Source organism: Phyllobates terribilis, unplaced genomic scaffold, assembly GCF_046119375.1.
Source record: "Phyllobates terribilis strain yellow unplaced genomic scaffold, ASM4611937v1 Scaffold_1__5_contigs__length_1240528914, whole genome shotgun sequence".
In the NCBI taxonomy this organism is placed as follows: domain Eukaryota; kingdom Metazoa; phylum Chordata; class Amphibia; order Anura; family Dendrobatidae; genus Phyllobates; species Phyllobates terribilis.
In genome coordinates, this window is record NW_027362761.1 from 53271159 (window position 1) to 53290060 (window position 18902).

Here is an 18902-nt window from a genome sequence, read left to right on the forward strand (position 1 = left end):
GCCCCACAAAGTTGGGTGCTTTGCTGCCATGTGCCTGATCATGCTGGTGGTGGTCAGGTTGGTAGTTTTGTCACCCCTGCTGATGCTGGCATTGCAGGTGGAACATATGGCCTTTTTGGGGCTATCAGCAGAGTGTTTAAAAAAATTCCAGACTCTGGAAGACCTACCGCTTGTACAGGCAACGTCCCTTGTGTTGGTGTTACGGGGAATGGTTGCCTGCCTTCTGTCTGCGGCCACCACACTGCTTCTTCCTGCCTGTTGTGGTACTCTGCCTCCCTCCCCCTGTGTGCTACTGGCCTCACTCTGCATGTCCTCCTTCCACGTTGGGTCAGTTACTAGATCATCCACCACCTCCTCCTCTTCCACTTGCGCACCACGATCATCCCCCTCACTTCCTGGCAATTGTGTCTCGTCATCGTCCACCTCTTGTGACAGATTGCCAACGTCAACTTCCTGTGGCCGTGGCTGTTCAAATATTTGGGCATCGCAACATGGGATCTCCTCTTCCACCACTTCAAGCGTATCAGGCGAGGGGCCCAAATATGGAAATAGACCAATGAACAGCTCTTCAGAGTGTCCAAGTGTGGAATCACTTGCTGTCTGACGACACTCGGCATGGTGGGAGGAAGGAGCATCAGGGTGAGGAGGAGTATGCGGTCGAGACTCACGGCTACTAAGAGTTGACCATGTGGAAGACAGACCGGAGGTGGTAGTGCCCAGGTAACTGGAAGTATTATCTGCTATCCAATTAATAACTTGTTCACACTGATCAGTTCTCAATACTGGTGTTGTTCTGTGCTTCCCTAGTAATTCGGTCAAGAAGTGGGAGCAAGAAGATGTGGCTGTTGGTTGTGGCACATTTTCACCTTGGCCACGGCCCCGTCCTCTGCACGAACCATCACCAGAACGTCCACTTCCACGTCCCTTGCCACGCGCCTTGCCCATTGTAAATGAAGTAAAATAGCTTACACTTGCACTATCAATGGAAAAAGGGTAATAAAGAGTAGATTAGAACCGTGGAAGAGGAAAACCACAGTTATTGTTTACTGGGGTATACCACACTTTTTTAAATAGAGATATTTGCGGCTGAACAGTGAGCGACACACTCAAACTGCTTTTTTTTTAGATACCAAAGGCCCAAAACTGGATAGTACAGCGATTTTACCCATGGAACTGCGAAACCACACTGGGATGTCGGGCCTACACAAGACTATTTTCATCAGATATATTTTTGTGTCACAACAGTCAGGAGACACTACTGTTTTTCTTTACGGAAAAAACTACCAAAAGCTGAATAGTAGAGATTTTTTACCGTGGGATGGCAAAACCACAGTTATTGCTTACTGGGGTATACCACACTTTTTTAAATAGAGATATTTGCGGCTGAACAGTGAGCAACACACTCAAACTGTTTTTTTTTTAGATACCAAAGGCCCAAAACTGGATAGTACAGCGATTTGACCCATGGAGCTGCGAAATCACACTGGGATGTCGGGCCTACACAAGACTATTTTCAACAGATATACTTTTGTGTCACAACAGTCAGGAGACACTACTGTTTTTCTTTACGGAAAATATACCAAAACCTGAATAGTAGAGATTTTTTACCATGGGATGGCAAAACCACAGTTATTGTTTACTGGGGTATACCAGACTTTTTTAAATATATAGATTTGCGGCTGAACAGTGAGCGACACACTCAAACTGTTTTTTTTTTTTAGATACAAATGGCCCAAAATGGATAATACAGAGGTTTGAACCATGGAAGTGCAAAACAACACTTCTGTTTCTCTAGCCTACACCAGACTATTTTCAACATTTATATTTGTGTCTGAAAAATCAGAGACACGCTTTTTTTTTGGGGGGGGGGGGGGACACACCAAAAGGTTAATAAGACGGGTATTTGTACAGTGTGAAGGAGGAAAAAAAAAGGAGGATTTAGATGAAAAAAAAAGGATTTTTCCTGGCCCCCGACACCTGGTGCTAAGTCCAGCAATTTCAGCAACAGGAGCACACAGGACTGTAATGCAGCGTTTGCTGGTATAACCACTGTGTCTCCTATACAGCCTGCCTGCCTGGTATCTGGGATGGATATTAGTCCTGAAAAGGACTGTTTGTTTGTTCTGGCAGCCTTTACAGACCCTACACTAACTATTTCGCAGTTTATATCTCTCCCTAAATCAGCAGCGCTGTCCCTACACTGTCTAATCCGGAGCGACTGTGTCCAAGATGGCGGCGCCCGGTTTTAAATACTCGAGGTGACGCTGTGCGGCCAGCCAATCACTGTAATGCCCACAACCAACATGGCTGCAGCATTACAGTGACTGGCTGGCAATCCCTGCATGTTCATTGGCTCTGTAAAGAGCGCCAAACATGCAGGGCGGAGACCCGAGCTCCCGCCCGAGTAACCCGGAAATGCTCGGTGCTCGCCGAATATCCCGAGGAGTGAGATGCTCAGGCGAGTACCGAGCAGTGTCGAGCATGTTCGCTCAACACTATTAATGATGTATTCATTGTCAGAGTGAGTTTCCTTGGAACAACCAGAACAACCAGAGAAAATAATTTTAAGGATGGATTATACATCTGTACAAAATCTAAGCAAATTAACTCTTTAGTACAGTGTAAAATGTGTTCTCATCATTGGTCACACATGGTGCATCATCAGCAACATCTATTTTTAAATAATCCCAGAAGAAATAGACCCTAGTGGAAGCTATTGGCTCCATAGTCAGCTCGAAATTCATTACTTTCTATTGAACTTTTCTATTGGGCCGTTATTGCATCAGTGTATACTGTAAGCCTATCAGAGTACTCTGTGGTGAACCAGGATATTTTAATAATTGCATGTTGTATTATGCTTTACAATTTGTCTAACAATATACTATTGCATCAATTTGAATTTACTTTTTTCGTTTGGGAACCTCAATAATAATTGTATTTTGTTAGATCCAACATATTCTACAACACTTTACAAAACAGAGGGTAAAAACAGACATTACAGAGTAAAATATATTCAACAATTAACAAGAGGAGTGAGGCCTCTGCTCGCAAGCTTGTAATCTATGAGGAAATAGGGATGACACAAACGGGTAAAAAGTGTATGGTCCAGCCATCTTTATAATAAATAAGGGTATATAAATAAAACTGCATAAGCCAGTCATGTGCCAGTATTTGCACAAGTACAGATACAAAGTTTTATTAAGTGCATGAAGGGTGTGGAAACAGATGATAGAATGGACCATATTCTGATGAGGATTTTGGAAGGGAGATCAGGGAATAGTTAGGTTAGTGAGGCGATAGGCCTGCCCAAAAAGATGATTTTAAAGCTTGCTTAAAACTGTGGATACTAGGAATTAATCAGATAGTCTGGGGTAGCTTATTCCATGAGCTGGTGCTGCACGGAAAAATTCTTGGAGATGGAAGTGTGCGGTTCAGATTATAAAGAATGCTAGTCTTAGATCTTTGGTAGAACACAGAGCACAGATAGTTTGGTAGATAGAGATGAGGGAGGATATGTAGTGTGGTGCAGAACTGTGTAGAGCTTTGTGGGTGAGCGTGATAAGTTCATATTCTACTCAGACTAACAGATGGGCAACAAGTGCAATGACCGGCATAGGGATGCGGCTTCAGTGTAGCGGCTGCTGCATTCAGGAGAGACTGAAGAGGAGAGAGGTTAATAAGAAAGAGACCAATTAATAGTTGCATTAGTCCAGATGAGAATGAATCAGAGCAACAGTAAAAGTTTTTGTGATGTCAAAGGTTTAAAAGGTCAGATTCTTGAGATGTTTCAGAGCTGCTGGTAACATTGTTGACTGAGTGAAGAAAAGATCCTAGTCAAATATAACCCCAAGACAGCAAGCATGCTGCTTTGGGAGTAATGGTTAAACCACCCATGGAAATGGAAAAATCAGGTTGAGGTAGGTTAGTAGAGGGAGGAATTACCAAAATTTCAGTTTTGGAAACAGTCATTTTCAGTTAGAAGGAGGACATGATGTTAGAGAGAGCAGACAGACAGTAACTGGTATTTTTTTTTTAGCAATGTGGGGGTGATGTTAGGAGAAGATGCATATAATTGAGTGTCATAATCATACATTTTTTTAACTGAATACCAAAACTGCTGATAGTTTGCCCAATATTGGTGGTGTATAGAGTAAAGAGGAGGGGACCTAGGACTGAACACTGAGGAATCCCAACAGTAAGCAGATGAGGAGATGAAGAAGAGCAAACAAATGATACCCTAAAGGAGTGGTCAGGGAGTAAGGAGGAAAACCAAGAAAGAGTGATGAAGACAAGCATAGTGAGGAGATGGTGTTCAACAGTGTCATTGTGCAGATAGATCACGGAGATTAAGAACAGAGTAGTGCCCATTAGATTTAACTGTTAATAAATCATTAGAAACCTAAGTAAGGGAAGTTTATGTAAAAGGTCAATAAAGTAATTATCTGAAAAATAGTGGATCAAACGAGAGTAGACCAAGCATTTCAGGCTGGAGTGGAAACAGCCAAAAGAAGGCCTCTGTGCAAGAACATTACATTGGCCCTTTGCAGTCCAATGGCTCATCTTAACATATATATACAGTCATATGAAAAAGTTTGGGCACCCCTATTAATCTTAAGCTTAATGTTTTATAAAAATTGGTGTTTTTGCAACAGCTATTTCAGTTTGATATATGTAATAACTGTTGGATACAGTAATGTTTCTGCCTTGAAATGAGGTTTATTGTACTAACAGAAAATGTGCAATCTGCATTCAAACAAAATTTGACAGGTGCATAAGTATGGGCACCTCACCAGAAAAGTGACATTAATATTTAGTAGATCCTCCTTTTGCAAAAATAACAGCCTCTAGTCGCTTCCTGTAGCTTTTAATGAGTTCCTGGATCCTGGATGAAGGTATTTTTGACCATTCCTCTTTACAAAACAATTCCAGTTCAGTTAAGTTTGATGGTCACCGAGCATGGACAGCCTCTTCAAATGATCCCACAGATGTTCAATGATATTCAGGTCTGGGGACTGGGATGGCCATTCCAGAACATTGTAATTGTTCCTCTGCATGAATGCCTGAGTAGATTTGGAGCGGTGTTTTGGATCATTGTCTTGCTGAAAGATCCATCCACTGCGTAACTTCAACTTTATCACTGATTCTTGAACACTATTGCCAAGAATCTGCTGATACTGAGTGGAATCCATGCGTCATTCAACTTTAACAAGATTCCCAGTGCCGGCATTGACCACACAGCCCCAAAGCATGATGGAACCTCCACCAAATTTTACTGTGGGTAGCAAGTGTTTTTCTTGGAATGCTGTGTTTTTTTGCCACCATGCATAACGCCTTTTTGTATGACCAAACAACTCAATCTTGGTTTCATCAGTCCACAGGACCTTCTTCCAAAAAGAAATAGGCTTCTTCCAATGTGCTTTTGCATACCTCAGCCGACTCTGTTTGTGCGTACTTGCAGAAACGGCTTCTTTCGCATCACTCTCCCATACAGCTTCTCCTTGTGCAAAGTGCGTTGTATAGTTGACCGATGCACAGTGACACCATCTGCAGCAAGTTGATGCTGCAGCTCTCTGGAGGTGGTCTGAGGATTGTCCTTGACTGATCTCACCATTCTTCTTCTCTGCCTTTCTGATGTTTTTCTTGTCCTGACACTTCTGGCCTTAACAAGAACTGTCCCTATGTTCTTCCATTTCCTTACTATGTTCCTCACAGTGGAAACTGACAGGTTAAATCTCTGAGACAGCTTTTTGTATCCTTCCCCTGAACAACTATGTTGAATAATCTTTGTTTTCAGATCATTTGACAGTTGTTTTGAGGAGCCCATGATGCCACTCTTCAGAGGAGATTCAGACAGGAGAACAACTTGCAAGTGGCCACTTTAAGTAGCTTTTCTCATGATTGCATACACCTGGCTATAAAGTTCAAAGCTCAATGAGGTTACAAAACCAAAAAAAGTGCTTTAGTAAGTCAGTAAAAAGTAGGCAGGAGTATTTAAAACAAGAAAATGATAAGGGTGCCCATAGTTATGCACCGGTCAAATTTTGTTTGAATGCAGATTGCACATTTTCTGTTAGCACAATAAACCTCATTTCAAGGCAGAAACATTACTGTGTCCAACAGTTATTACATATATCAAACTGAAATAGCTGTTGCAAAAACACCAATTTTATAAAACATTAAGCTTAAGATTAATAGGGGTGTCCAAACTTTTTCATATGACTGTATATATATATATGTCACAAGTTAGTAGCGGTTGTATGGAGCGAGCTCACAGGGGTGAGCTTGCCCCATACTCGGCAGGCAATGGATGTGCTACAGCCAGGATTTGCCTCCAACAACAGCATGTGGCGCGAAGCACCGCTCATGATTTTTAACCTATTTAACCCCATGGCATGGGGGGTGCACTATTTTATACATTTTAACCCAACCTGTGGCTAGGTTTCAAAGGAGACCTTGATTCCTACTATATGCAGCAATACTGTGGTATTGCTGCATATAGCACAAGCAATCACACTATCGCAGGTTCAAGTCTCCTAAGGGGACTAATAAAAACAGTGATTAGTAAAAAAAAAGATTTAAAAATGTTCAAGTCACCCCTCTTTAACCCCTTTACAGCCCATGACGTATTAATACGCGTCTGTGCCCTGGGACTTAAGAGCCTGACCCGTATTAGTACGTCAAGGCGATTGCGCGCGCACACACAGGCTGTGCGGGCGCGATCGCCGCCGGGTGTCAGCTGATTGTCACAGCTGACACCCGGTACTATGTGCAGGGAGCGGTCCTGCACCGCTCCCGGCACATTAACCCCCGCAATGCTGCGATCGAAGTCGATTGCAGCATTGCGGTGGCAAGGGGAGGTGATCGAAATACTCACCTCCTCTTCCGGCCTCCAGCGCTGTCTGCCGGGTGTTGCCATGATGACCCAATGTCGTCATGACAACATCCGAGTCACCAGGCAGCAGGAACATTGTTTGGTCATGCGCAGTGCACGACCAAACAATCTTCTCGCTGTGCAGTGCTGACTGCCTACATGGCACAGGGATGGTGCTCCATCCCTATGCTATGCAGGCGATCAGAATAAAAAAAGTGAAAGTCCCACAGTGGGACAAAGTAAAAAAGTGTAAAAACTGTCAGAAAGTGAAAAAAAAATAAAAAAAATTGTAAAAATATAAAAAAAAAAATAATCCACCAAAAATAAAAATATAATGTACCCATCAATAAATATTATTATGAAAAAAAAGCAAACAAACAATAAAAGTACACATATTTGGTATCGCCACATCCAGAACGACCTGACCTATAAAACTGTCCCACTAGTTAACCCCTTCAGTGAACACGGTAAAAAAAAAAAAAAACGAAGCAAAAAACAATGCTTTATCATCATACAGCCAAACAAAAATTGGAATAACACGCAATCAAAAAGAAGAATATAAATAAAAATGGTACCGCTGAAAAAGTCATCTTGTCTCGCAAAATACAAGCCACCACACAGCTCCATCATCCGAAAAATCAAAAAGTTATAGCTCTCAGAATAAAGCGATGCAAAAAAAATAATTTTTTCTTTAAAATATCTTTTATTGTGTAAAAGCGCCAAAGCATAGAAAAACGATATAAATGTGGCACCGCTGTAAACGTACTGACCCAAAGAATAAAGCTGCCTTATCAATTTTACCACAGGTGGAACAGAATTAAAAAAAAAAAAAAACAATTCCTGAATTAGTGGTTTTTGTTTATTCTGCCTCCCAAAAATCGGAATAGAAAGAGATCAAAAAATGTCACGTGCCTGAAAATGGCACCAATAAAAATGTCAACTCATCCCACAAAAAACAAGCCATCACATGACTCTGTCTGCCAAAATCTGGAAAAATCATAGCTCCCAAAATATGGCGATGCAAAAACTAGATTTTAAAAAAAATGCGTCTTTTAGTGTGTGACCGCTGTCAATCATAAAAACCCCATATGATTCTGGTATCGCTGTAATCGCACCGACCCGAAGAATAAAATCGTCTAATCACTTATACCGCACGAGGAATGGCGTAAAAAATAAACTCTCGGGTTAGGGTTGTGCTAGGGTTAGGGTTGTGCTAGGGTTAGGGCTGGGGTTGGGGCTGGGGTTGTTGTTAGGGTTGGGGTTAGGGTTGTGATGGGGGTGGGATTTTTTTCAAAAGTAAGAAAAAAAGATTATATGGTGACTAGTGTTGAGCGCAAGTGCTCGCTACTTGAGTTTGCATCGGGTGCTCTGGTATGCATTGAGTATCATGGGTATTTGAGTGACATGCTTGAGTCTCCGCCCCATATGCTTCACGGCCAAAAAAACTTTGCGGGGATTGCCTGCCATGCACGAGCGATCCCCGCATGTTTTTTTGGGTGTCTAATAACCGTGAAACATGCGGGGCAGGGACTCGAGCATGTCACTCGAGCACACGCAGTACATGGTCCATACCTGAGTACCCAATGCAAACTCAAGTAGCGAGCACTTGGGCTCAATACTAATGACAACTTATTCAATATGATGACCTAATGTTATCAAATTCTGTGAAGTATCTCTGGGTTCAAAATGTTCACTATACCCCTTGATAAAATCCTTGAGGGGTCTAGTTTCCAAAATGGGGTCACTTGTGGGGAGTTTCCACTGTGTAGACACACAGGGGCTCTCCAAACGCGACATTGTGTCCGCTAACAAATTGAATGGAAAATCGGCTCAAATTGTTAGCGGACACCATGTTGCTCCCCCACAAGTGACCCCATTTTGGAAACTAGACCCCCCAAGGCACCTATTTAGATGCATAGTGAGCACTTGGAACCCCTAGGTGCTTCACAAATGGATTCGTAAAAATGAAAAAGTGGAAAAAAAATACTTTTTCATTTTTAAGAATCAATTTGTGAAGCCACCTGGGGGTTCCAAGTGCTCACTATGCATCTAGATAGGTGCCTTGGGGGGTCTAGTTTCCAAAATGGGGTCACTTGTGGGGGAGCTCTAATGTTTAGACACACAGGGGCTTTCCAAATCGGCTCAAATTGTTAGCGGACACCATGTCGCATTTGGAGAGCCCCTGTGTGCCTAAACATTGGAGCTCCCCCACAAGTGACCCCATTTTGGAAACTAGACCCCCCAAGGCACCTATCTAGATGCATAGTAAGCACTTGGAACCCCTAGGTGCTTCTCAAATTAATCCGTAAAAATAAATGTGTTTTTTTTTCCACTTTTTCATTTTTACGAATCAATTTGTGAAGCACCTGGGGGTTCCAAGTGCTTACTATGCATCTAGATAGTTGCCTTGGGTGGTTTAGTTTCCAAAATGGGGTCACTTGTGGGGGAGTTCCAATGTTTAGGCACACAGGGGCTCTCCAAACGCAACATGGTGTCCGCTAACAATTTGAGCCGATTTTCCATTCAATTTGTTAGGGAACACCATGTCGCGTTTGGAGAGCCCCTGTGTGCCTAATCGTTAGAGCTCCCCCACAAGTGACCCTATTTTGGAAACTAGACCCCCAAAGGCACCTATCTAGATAAATAGTGAGCACTTGGAACCCCCAGGTGCTTCACAAATTGATTTGTAAAAATGAAAAAGTGGAAAAAAAAATACTTTTTCATTTTTACAGATTAATTTGTGAAGCCCCTGGGGGTTCAAAATGCTCACCACCCATCTAGATAAGTTCCCAGGGGGGGTCTAGTTTTCAAAATGGGGTCACTTGTGGGGGGATTCCACTGTTTAGGCACACACATCAGGGGCTCTCCAAACGCAACATGGCATCCGCTAATTATTCAAGCAAATTTTACAATTGAAAATTCAAATGGCACTCCTTCCCTTCCGAGCCCTGCCGTGCGCCCAAACAGTGGTTTTTCCCCACATATGGGGTATCTGCGTGCCCAGGGGAAATTGCACAACAAATTTTGGGGTCCATTTTTTCATGTTACCCCTGCAAAAATAAAAAAAATTTGGTCTAAAGTAACATTTTTGTGAAAAAAGTTAAATGTTAATTTTTTTCTTCCACATTCCAAAAATTCCTGAGAAGCACCTGAAGGGTTAATAAAGTTCTTGAATGTGGTTTTGAGCACCTTGAAGGGTGCAGTTTTTAGAATGGTCTCACTTTTGGGTATTTTCTGTCATAAAGACCTCTCAAAGTGACTTCAAATGTGATGTGGTCCCTAGAAAAATGGTTTTGTAAATTTTGCTGGAAAAATTAGAAATCGCTGGTCAACTTTTAACCCTTATAGCTCCATAACCAAAAAAAATTTTGGCTCCAAAATTGTGCTGATGTAAAGTAAACATGTGGGAAATGTTATTTATTAACTATTTTGTGTGACATATCTCTTTGATTTAAGGGCATAAAAATTAAAATTTTGAAAATTGCTAAATTTTCAAAATTTTTGCCAAATTTCCGTTTTTTTCACATGATTTTACCACAATCATGAAGTACAATATGTCATGAAAAAACAATCTCAGAATCAGGGGGATCCGTTGAAGCGTTCCAGAGTAATTACCTCATAAAGTGACAGCGGTCAGAATTGTAAAAATTGGCCTGGTCATTAACGTGCAAACCACCTTGGGTTGTAAAGGGGTTAAAATTAAGAAAATAAAAAATACACATGTGGTATCACTGCATTCATAAAAGTCTGATCAATAAAAATATTAAGATTGTTAACCTAAATCGTAAACACTGTAATTAGAAAAAAAAATTCAAAACACCAAAATTAAAAATTTTTGGACATTGTAATATGACGCGAACAAAATATCATATCCATCTCAAAATGAACTGCAAAATGGTAAAATGAATGGTGTCATTCAAAAGTACAATTCATCCCACAAAAAAACTAACCCTCATACGTCCATGTGGACTGAATAATAAAAACATTATGGCTCTGGAAAGGAGAGGAAGAAAACACAAAGCACAAAAATGGTAATTCACAGATTCAGGAAGGGGTTAATGCACAAGTGCAAAGGCTTTTCAGATGTTGAATAGTGATGAGCGAGTATGTTTTGTTAACCCTTTCCCCGAGATGCTCGGCCGAGCACCGAGTATTTATAGCGTTTTGTGAGGCATGCCTGTTTTTCCAGCATTCCTCACATGTATTAAATCTGTCAAACAGTTGCAAATCATGCTCACGGAGCAATGAAAACAAAGCCCGAGCATGCTATAAATACTCGGTGCTCGGCCGAGCATACTCGGCGAAGGGGTTAACAAAACATACTCGCTCATCACTAATGTTGAACCAAGGATATGTCTGCCTCTGGTTCTAGAAGTTTACAGGTAAAGACTAGTGATGAGCGAGGACTAAATTGCTCGGGTACTCGTTGCTCGGGTCGAGCAAATTGGAATACTCTGGTGCTCTACCTGAGCAAAGAGCCCAATGTAAGTCTATGGGAAACTCGAGCATTTTTCAGGCGGCTCCCCCCGGCGGTCTGCAGTGGGCCTAAAAATTGCCCAAATCGATGGGAACAGTGCTCAAATGACATGGGAACAGCATGGGGAAGACCCCTGGAATAATTTCTGACTCCCAGGTCACTGCTGTCAACAACGTTGTCAGAGTATTACGCCACTTTTACGGACTCACAATAAAACATGCAAAAACAAAACCAAAATGGATTTTCCTGGGAAATTTGTTAAGGAAAAATAACCAAAACCAAAAATACTCCTCCACACCTTGGGCTATGTTCACATGTAGCATTTTTGATGCGCTTTTTCACTTATGCTTTGCTTTCAAATCCATTCACTGAGAAACGTCATTTTAAAATTTTAATCCTTATCTGGCCATGTGATGTGTAACACATCATCAGACACATGCATACAGTGCTGAAAAGACATGGGAACAGCATGGGGAAGACCTCTGGAAGCATTTCTGACTCACAGGTCACTGCCTAAAAGTGTGCCCATCAGAAGTGATCCTTGGCACATGTGAAGATTCCTCCCGCCATGCACCTGTCGTTGCAGACTTGCAACAATCACCATCCACGTCCTTGTCCCAGTGCAGCGTTCAGTTGTCCCTACCCCATTCCTTGGAATGCAAGCGAAAGTATGCAGCCAGCCACCCACCCACAGGCTGCAATACTATACTGCCAATTTTTTGACAGCTGCTTGCACTTGAAATGAGGCCTTTTAGGCTCGTGGAGGCAGAAGCTTTTCATTACCTCATGCCGGCGGCGGCCGAGTGTCCATACTTGATCCCCAGCTGCCACTATTTCTCCCGGTATCGTCTCCGCCTTCCACAAGCATGGGTTCCACAACATTACCCGTGCCCTCCCCAGTGCACTTACTGGGAAGGACTGCCTAACCACAAACACGTGGACAGGTGAATGTGACCAGGGACGGTAAGGAGACAATCCACAGCTTTTTTTGCTGAGAATTGTATTTAGCTCGGTGAAAGGACTGGCATAGAGGGAAACCGTATCTACCCTGGGTGTCAATTCTCCCAGGAAGAACTCTAATGCAGCTTGTTGCAGAAGCAATGGCAGCCCTTCCAACATCAACTCGCACTTGTCGGTGGTGCTTTGACAAACAAACATCTTTCTTTGAGCATTTAATTTCATGAATACAGAGTTGGACAATGGCCTGATCTGCAATGCGGTTTAAGAAATAACATGCATAAGCATGTCCGATCCTCATTAAAAAAGCAGCCATAGAGTGTCTGGGAACCTTCCCCCACACTTTTCTTAGCCAGGGCTGCTTTTCAGCAGGGTTAGACAGGCCCACTAGAGAACAGGAGACTCCTCCGGTGGGCCCTGGCTTCTCCTTCAGGAGAGTTCATAGTGCCAAGGTGAGGCCATGATGATGATAGAGGCCACCATCAGCTTAGTTTTCTGTTACTTGGAATGCAAGCGCAAGTATGCAGCCAGCCACCCACCCATCCACAGGCCGAAACACTAAACTTCCACATTTCTGGGCTGCTGCTTGCACTTAAAATATGGCCTTTTAGGCTCGTGGAGGCAGAAGTTTTTCACAATCTCATGCCGGCGGCGACCGGGTGTCCATACTCTGTCCCCAGCCACCACTGTTTCTCCTGGTGTCGTCTCCGCCTTCCACAAGCACGGGTCCCACAACATTACCCATGCCATCCCCAGTGCACTTACTGGGAAGGACCGCCTAACCACAAACACGTGGAAAGGTGAATGTGGCCAGGGACGGTACGGAGCCAGTCCACAGCTTTTTTTGTGGAGTTGTATTTCACAACAGCCATATTCTTTAGCTTGGTGAGAGGATTTGGGAAACCAAATCTACCCAGCTGTCATTTCTCCCAGGAAGTCCTCTAAAGCTGCTTTCACTTGAAATGTGGCCTTTTAGGCTCATGGAGGCGGACGCTTTTCACAACCTCATGCCGGCGGCGGCCGGGTATCCAAACTCAGTCCCCAGCTGCCACTGTTTCTCCCGGTATCGTCTCCGCCTTCCACAAGCACGGGTCCCACAACATTTCCCGTGCCCTCCTCAGTGCACTTACTGGGAAGGACCGCCTAACCACAAACACATGAACAGGTGAATGTGGCCAGGGACAGTACGGAGCCAGTCCAGAGCTTTTTTTGATGAGAGTTGCATTTAGCTCGGTGAAAGGATTGGCATAGAGGGAAACCGTATCTACTCTGGGTGTCATTTCTCAGTCACCAGATTCCGCCCATTGTCACACACGACCATGCCTGGCTGTATGTTCAGTGATGAGAGCAAGAGATCAGGCTGCTGTTACAGCTTTCAACAACTCTGAAGCGCTGGGCAGTTTGTCAATTAAGCATTAAGCATGTTAGCTTCAGCACAGCCTGTTGCCGCTTTGCCAAGGCAGTGATACAGTGCTGTCAGCTTGTGACTGATGTGGTCATTTCAGAGATGGAGGAGGAGGTGCAGGAGCTGAACAATGTGATTACATTGAGGTTAAATTGGTGACGCTGTCTTTTATACTAATGAATGATCCTATTGTTTTGTTTTTTTACGCTGTTTATTAAGACAAATGCATTCACCGGGAAATGTCATTTTAACATTTTAAAACCTTATCTGGCAATGTGGTGTGTAACACATCATCAGACACATCCTGTTTTATTTATGATGGAGGGACTCTGAACGTCATAAAGCCTATTTTTATAGGGCCAACAGACGGCCTTTACTATTCTTTAAAGGCCTACAGTTGGCCCTCAATATTGTTAGAGAGCCATCAGCTGGCTATGCTTTGTTGTTACCATTATTAACAAGTTGGTCTCCTATACTGTTATTGTGTATCCAGTGACTGCAAGGGCTGCCAAAAATTTGGATGCAACCACATACCCCTTTGAAGACACATGTTCCCATTATAAAGGTCGGGTCTCCTATAGTGGTAATGCTCATGCTGTGACTGCAAGGGCTGCCAAAATTTGGGAAAAACCCCACTAAGAATTTAAAGACACACAGAGCAGGGCCACAGTAACAAGTATGATATGTTCCCATTAGAAAGGAGGGGGTCTGCTATACAGTTATAGGATATGCAGTGAGTCCAAAGGCTGACCAATTTTAGGAAAAACCCCACTAAGAATTAAACCCCTTTACCCCCGAGGGTGGTTTGCATGTTAATGACCAGGCCAATTTTTATAATTTTGACCACTGTCACTTTATGATGTAATTACTCTGGAATGCTTCAATGGATCCCGCTAATTTTGACACCGTTTTTTCGTGACATTACTCTTCATGAAAGTCATAAAATTTCTCTGCTATCACTTGCGATTATTTGTGAAAAAAACTGAAATTTGGCGAAAATTTTGAAAATTTCACAATTTTCAAAATTTTTATTTTTATGCCCTTAAATCAGAGAGATACAGCACAGACCAAAAGTTTGGACACACCTTCTCATTTAAAGATTTTTCTGTATTTTCATGACTATGAAAATTGTACATTCACACTGAAGGCATCAAAACTATGAATTAAAACATGTGGAATTATATACTTAACAAAAAAGTGTGAAACAACTGAAAATATGTCTTATATTCTAGGTTCTTCAAAGTAGCCACCTTTTGCTTTGATGACTGCTTTGCACACTTGGCATTCTCTTGATGAGCTTCAAGAGGTAGTCACCGGAAATGGTCTTCCAATCTTGAAGGAGTTCCCACAGATGCTTAGCACTTGTTAGCCCTTTTGCCTTCACTCTGCAGTCCAGCTCACCCCAAACCATCTCGATTGGGTTCAGGTCAGGTGATTGTGGAGGCCGGTCATCTGGCGTAGCACCCCATCACTCTCGTTCTTGGTCAAATAGCCCTTACACAGCCTGGAGGTGTATTTGGGGTCATTGTCCTGTTGAAAAATAAATGATGCTCCAACTAAACGCAAACTGGATGGAATAGCATGCCGCTGCAAGATGCTGTGGTAGCCATGCTGGTTCAGTATGCCTTCAATTTTGAATAAATCCCCAACAGTGTAAACAGCAAAGCACCCCCACACCATCACACCTCCTGCTCCATGCTTCACGGTGGGAGCCAGGCTTCTAGAGTCCATCCGTTCACCTTTTCTGCGTCGCACAAAGACACGGTGGTTGGCACCAAAGATCTCAAATTTGAACTCATCAGACCAAAGCACAGATTTCCACTGGTCTAATGTCCATTCCTTGTGTTCTTTAGCCCAAACAAGTCTGTTCTGCTTGCTGCCTGTCCTTAGCAGTGGTTTCCTAGCAGCTATTTTACCATGAAGGCCTGCTGCACAAAGTCTCCTCATAACAGTTGTTGAAGAGATGTGTCTGCTGCTAGAACTCTGTGTGGCATTGACATGGTCTCTAATCTGAGCTACTATTAACCTGCAATTTCTGAGGCTGGTGACTCGGATAAACTTATCCTCAGAAGCAGAGGTGACTCTTGGTCTTCCTTTCCTGGGGCGGTCCTCATGTGAGCCAGTTTCTTTGTAGCGCTTGATGGTTTTTGCAACTGCACTTAGGGACACTTTCAAAGTTTTCCCAATTTTTCAGACTGACTGACCTTCATTTCATAAAGTAATGATATCCTCTTGTTTTTCTTAACTTAGCTGCTTTTTTCTTGCCATAATACAAATTCTAACAGCCTATTCAGTAGGACTATCAGCTGTGTATCCACCAGACTTCTGCACAACACAACTGATGGTCCCAACCCCATTTATAAGGCAAGAAATCCCACTTATTAAACCTGACAGGGCACACCTGTGAAGTGAAAACCATTTCCGGTGACTACCTCTTGAAGCTCATCAAGAGAATGGCAAGAGTGTGCAAAGCAGTCATCAAAGCAAAAGGTGGCTACTTTGAAGAACCTAGAATATAAGACATATTTTCAGTAGTTTCACACTTTTTTGTTAAGTATATAATTCCACATGTGTTAATTTATAGTTTTGATGCCTTCAGTGTGAATGTAAAATTTTCATAGTCATGAAAATTCAGAAAAATCTTTAAATGAGAAGGTGTGTCCAAACTTTTGGTCTGTACTGTATATCACACAAAATAGTTAATAAATAACGTTTTCCACATGTCTACTTTACATCAGCACAATTTTGGAACCAAAATTTTTTTTTGCTAGGTAGCTATAGGGTTAAAATTTGATCAGCGATTTCTCATTTTCTCAACAAAATTCACAAAACCATTTTTTTTTAGAGACCACATCGCTCTTGAAGTCACTTTGAGGGACCTTTATGAAAGAAAATGCCCCAAAGTGACACCATTCTAAAAACTGCACCCCTCAAAGTGCTCAAAACCACATTTAAGAAGTTTATGAACCCTTCACGTGCTTCACACCAATTAATTGAACGTGAACGGAAAAAATGAGCATTGAGCTTTTTTCACTAAAATTTTATTTTAGACCCCAAATTTTTATTTTCACAAGGGTACTAGGAGAAATTGGACCATAAAAGTTGTTGAGCAATTTCTCTTGAGTACGCTGATACCTCACATATGGGGGAAAGCCATTGTTTGGGCGCACGGCAGGGCTCGGAAGGGAAGGAGTGCCATTTGACATTTTCAATGCTAAACTCCCTGGAATTCACAGGCGACCCCATGTCGCGTTTGGAGAGCCCCTGATGTGTCTTAACAGTGGAAACCCCTCACAAGTGACCCCATTTTGTAAACTAGACCCCTTAAGGAACTTATTTAGATGGGTGGTGAGCACTTTGAACCCCCAAATGTTTTGCAAAGATTTATGACGTAGAGCCGTGAAAAAAAAAATCTTTTTTTTTCACAAAAACGATATTTTAGCCGCAATATTTTTATTTTCACGAGGGTACTAGGAGAAATTGGACCCCATAAGTTGTTGTGCAATTTCTCCTGAGTACACTGATACCCCATGTGTTGGAGAAAACTACTGTTTTGGCGCATGTCAGGGCTCAGAAGGGAAGTAGTGACGCTTTGGAATGCAGACTTTGATGGAACGGTCTGCGGGCGTCATGTCACGTTCTCAGAGCCCCTTATGTGCCTAAACAGTGGAAATGCCCAATAAGTTCCCCCTTTTTGGAAACTAGACCCCCAATGAATTTATCTAGATGTGTGGTGAGCCCATTGAACCCCCAGGTGCTTCACAGAAAAATATAATGTTGACTTGCAAAAATAAAAAAACAAACATTTTTTCCACAAAAATACTAAAAAAAATATTTTCACAAGGGTACCAGGAGAAATTGTACCCCATAAGTTGCTGTGCAATTTCTCCTGAGTACGCTGATACCCCATGTGTTGGAGAAAACTACTGTTTGGGTGCATGTCAGGCCTCGGAAAGGAAGGAGTGACGCTTTGGAATGCAGACTTTGATGGAACGGTCTGCGGGCATCATGTCACGTTCTCAGAGCCCCAGATGTGCCTAAACAGGGGAAATGCCCAACAAAGTGCCCCCTTTTTGGAACTGATACCTGATCAATGTTATAATGTAGTGTTAGACGTCAGTTGTGTAGGACAACCTGACAAACACTACACAACTGACGTATGACAACCTGACAAACAGTATGTCAGTTGTGTAGGACAACCTGACAAACACTACGCAACTGACGTATGACAACCTGACAAACAGTACGTCAGTTGTGTAGTCTTCATCAGGTTGTAATACTTCAGAAATTAATTTAGTAGTCCATGGAAGTATGGTACCTTCTGAAGCAGTCTTTCATGCACAGGCCAGGTTTGTCGGGGCAGGTGTCACACTGATAAATGGTGTCCTTGCGTATTCCCCTTTTATAACACACTCTGCACTTCTTTTGTGACTTACCTTTTTTTCCGCTGTGAGGGATCTGCCCCGGGAAATGCTGGCCCGGTACAATTCAAGGTCCTTCAGTTCCAGAAGTACTAGGGCCTGCTCCGTCACCACTTCCAAATATCAGGGCCTTGATAACTGTCTCCTGAAAGCGAAGATACGACGCAGAAGTCTGGCCTGCACATTGTGACAGAAGGAAAGCATTGTGCATTGCCATCTGTACGACGTGCACGGCCAGCTTCTTATACCATACCTTGGCCTTTCTCAAAGCACTGTACGGCTGGAGGACTTGATCAGAGAGATCAACTCCCCCCCATGTACTTGTTGTACCCCACTACACAGTCTGGTTTGGCTACCTGTGTAGTGGAACCTCGTACAGTGCTGAGGGTGTTGCCATCACCATGTATGGTGGTCAAGAGAAGGACATCCCTCTTGTCCTTGACCACCAACAGGTGGTCACTACATTGGGCTCTGCTCTCACCCCTTCTGAGCATCTGCCCAATTAGCGTCTTTGGGAGGCCTCTCTGATTTTTGCGGACAGTACCGCAAGCTGCGGAACGTCGCGCAGAGAGGGACTTGAAGAAAGGGACACTGGTATAAAAGTTATCCACGTACAAGTGATAACCTTTATCCAGCAGTGGGTGCACCAAGTCCCACACAATTTTCCCACTCAATGCAAGAGGGTTAGAAGGGAGGCCACAGAGCAGGAGGTTGCAGTCATCGAGACTGGAGATGATGAGGGTGTGCACTAGTGTTTTTGTAGATTTGTGG